Source organism: Microtus ochrogaster, chromosome 6 (genome assembly GCF_000317375.1).
Source record: "Microtus ochrogaster isolate Prairie Vole_2 chromosome 6, MicOch1.0, whole genome shotgun sequence".
Taxonomy (NCBI): Eukaryota; Metazoa; Chordata; class Mammalia; order Rodentia; family Cricetidae; genus Microtus; species Microtus ochrogaster.
Genome location: NC_022013.1, coordinates 20,064,037 through 20,067,817, shown reverse-complemented (window position 1 = coordinate 20,067,817; position 3,781 = coordinate 20,064,037).

The following is a 3,781-nucleotide window of genomic DNA, read 5'->3' as shown; positions in this document are numbered from 1 at the left end:
ATGTCTTACAGTCTGGGTGCTCCCTCTCTGCAGTGGCCCCTGAGCCTAGGGAGGGAATGTTCTATTGATCTCTTACAGTCTGGGTGCTCCCTCTCCGCAGTGGATCCTGAGCCTGGGGAGATGTTCTATAGATGTCTGGGGAGGGAATGTTCTATAGATCTCTTACAGTCCGGGTGCTCCCTCTCCGCAGTGGCCCCAGAGCCTGGGGAGGGGATTTCTATAGATATCCCTTTTGTGGCAAAGCCCTCCATGGTTACTTATTCCCTCCTCTTTGACCAGTTTTGAGTTCCTTGCCCCCCCATCATTCACTGCCCAAAGAAACTCCTCTGAGATCTGAGAGCTGCACTAATCTGCGGGTGGAGAGACATGAATTTAGAGGATGGTTTGGTACTATGTTTGCTTAGCAAAATAATAGTAATATTTTCAATTTTGGGTCCTATGAATACCCCAACCATGGGCTCGTGGCTAGCTTTGCAGTACAGGCTTGAGTCTCCTTCTGTGGAGAAGGCCTTAAGTTTAATCATAAAGCGGTTGGTTACCCTGTAACACCCATGGGCAGGGTATCTTGCCACACCTGTCATGGGCTTATGTGGTATCCAGGCCATAGAACACAGGACTTCATGGATGCTCGATAAATATTCTGCTGCATCTTCAGCCAAGACTCCTCATGTTTCTATTTAAACTCATTTCACCTTTTTCTTCAGTCCCCTTGTGACACTTTCTCAACAGTTAGGGTTGACAAGCAGCGAATGCATGTCGTATTCCTTTGTTCTTCTTACCCTCAGGCTTTCTTCACATCTTTTTTTGAAGTATATACCTTTGATTAATTTTTTTTCTGATGTGTTAGAAAATAAATAAACATGAGAGTAAAACAATGCAATAAAGAAGTCACCTGTCTGTCACTAATGCTCCAGTAGCTCATGTCAACTTCTCAACTGTGGTGAGGAAGCAGGAAGAAAATAAAAAGCCGTTGTTTCACCTTCCTGTCTGGGGGCCAGGATACCAAAGGATCCACAGCGATTGGCTGGGAAGGCTACCAAAAATCTAACACGTGAGCTGGGGAACATAGTCCATATCCTTAGCCTGTATAATCTTTTATGTCTTGAGATTCCTGATCCAGTTTCAAATTCTAAAAAAAAAAAAAGAACATATGATCCTGGAAGCATCCTATTATTTATATATAATTATGTTTAATTAGGCAGTTGTCGTATTTTTGTTTTGTGCAGACAGGGCCTCAGTCTGTAGCCTAGACTAGCATGGAACTCATTAGGTAGCCCAGTCTGACTTCAAAGTTATGGCTATTCTCCTGCCTCACCTTTTCAAATGTTGGTATTACAGGTGTGACCCCCACTTCTGGCTGTTAAGTATAATGTGAAAAATAAACAGATGTTCTGCACCAAAGCTGGCCATCACCAGCCTGCAAAAGGCTAGGCTAGGCAGTGCGCCTGAAATGGAGATTGGAGTAGTTTTACATTTTTACCAAAGGGCTCCATGGTGTTGCTCATATCTCAGTGTGCTCAGGAGGAAAGTGGATAAAGGACCAGATTCCTCGGGGCCAGGTGAAGGCAAAAGCAGGAAACTCCCTTGTCCTGAAAGCGGAGCTGGCAAAATGTTCAGAGGAAGATGAAGTCTCTCAGTTTATTTGAAGAACTATGTCAACCACCCCGGGCTGACTAAAATCTATCATAATTTCCAAGTTCTTCGAGACAAAGCAATGCCATGAAGGTCCCTGTCCCCCTCTTGTGATGTCAGGCTATTTCCTTTCCATGTTTCTTTAGTGAAGATAGGTCAGTTGGTTACTAGACCTGGAGAAGGACCTCCAAGTCAACTGGACTGGGGAATTCTGGACTTGCAGCTCAGCTTTTACCCACTAGTTAGCCTTTCCTCCTGGGACCCGGGTCTCCACTTGACCCTGAATAATCTAGAACCTTCTATAGATTTTTCACAGGGCAGAGTGAAATATGCTAGGCACAGCAGTAAGACAAAGCAAGGAGCCATCCGGCCCCAGTGTGGGGCCTGCTGAAGAACAGGAGCACTCTGCTGTGTCCTCAAAAGTACTCATTGCAGTGGAGAAAGAGCAGCCTTGACCCATGACAGGCCTGTCTTGGGGTTCCCAGCACAGTGATGTCATGCCCAGGGGGAGAAAGCCAATAGCCCAGGTTCCCCAGGTTGACGAAGCCAACAGGGTCTCAGTCTCACAAGCAGATCAAGCTGTTAACACTGAGATAAACAGAAATGAGGCCTTTTATTCAATGACCTTCTAAGTCCTGGGAAAGCTGAGAAGTATCATGTATGTTACAGGGTTCACTTCACAGCCTCTGGAGTTCTGGACAGCAGCTCACCAGCTGGTGAGCACATGGGCTTCCTCAGCCTCTTTCCTCTAAGAGAAACAATGGCAGTAGGGACTACAGTTCGCCTGTGTTCCGCTGATGCTGAAGATGTAGCTTCTCTCTGTGAGAAAAGGGACCTCACAAGAATGATGACAATTGGCATCAGGATGGCTTTTAATGCCCACGTGCTCTGCGCTGCTGCAGCCCACCGTACCTCATGGTTCCATAGTGCAGGGTAGCTCTGAAGAGGAGAGAGATTGGCATCAGTGGGCATTTATGTTCCCTGAGTTTCCTATCAGGAAGTCCAACCATTCAGCCTTCTTTAAGCAGAAGGAAAGATGGATAAGGATGCTCCTGCCTCAGTAAATGAGAGCGACTGCCATCTCAGTATTGGGACCTAGAAGGGCTTTGGAGCAGCATCTCACTGGCAAGCTGAGCTCCCTCAGCCCGATTAGTCCCTCAGCTGTTCAGGATACCTTTGGGTCTGTGCTGAGAGCAATTACTCACTATATCTGGGAGCATTTTATCTTGGTGACAAACCAAATTTCTCATCTACTTTAAATTTTCATGGAAATTTAAAAAATTGCTAGAAACGTGGACTACGGGAAAGGACATTAAGTGTGCAGTTTACTCCCTGAAATCACAGGAGTGCTGCAGTAACTTTGCAGTTTCAGATGTGGTTCTAAGGGAATTACAGAAGCATGGAGATTACTGGGCTTCTCAAGCTCCCAGCTTTGAGGAGGTGGCTGATTTTCTCTGTGTCTGTGTTTGTGTGTGTGCATATGTGTATATGTCAGAGGACCGCTTCCAGTGTTGTTCTTCCAGGCCATCCATCTTGGTTTTTGAGACAGATTCTCTCACTGGCCCGGAACTAGCCAAGTTGGCTCTGCTGGTTGGCCAGAGAATCCCAGGGATCTGTCTCCCTGCATCTCCTCATCTCTGGGATTACACATATGAACCGCTATGATTGTAAAAATATGGGTTCTGGGGATCAGACTCAAGTCCTCAAGGCAAGTGTCCCCCACCCCCGTACTCAGACCTCATTCCACTTTTATTTATGAAGCCTTCCAGAATGGTCCAGGGGCCGGGCGGTGGTGGCGCACGCCTTTAATCCCAGCACTCGGGAGGCAGAGGCAGGCGGATCTCTGTGAGTTCGAGGCCAGCCTGGTCTACAAGAGCTAGTTCCAGGACAGGAAGCAAAAGCTACAGAGAAACCCTGTCTCGAAAATCAAAACAAACAAACAAAAAACCAAAAACAGAATGGTCCAGGGGTTGAGTCCAAGAAGATACTCAGAGCCCTAGGGAGAGGGCTTCCGTGTTACCTGAACTCTCTGTCAGATGAGTAAACCTAGGTGTGGAGGACTGCGGCTCACTTACAGCTGGATGGAATGCCAGCGGTTTGCGTGTGCACTCCGGGCTGGATGGAATGCCAGCGGTTTGCGTGTGCACTC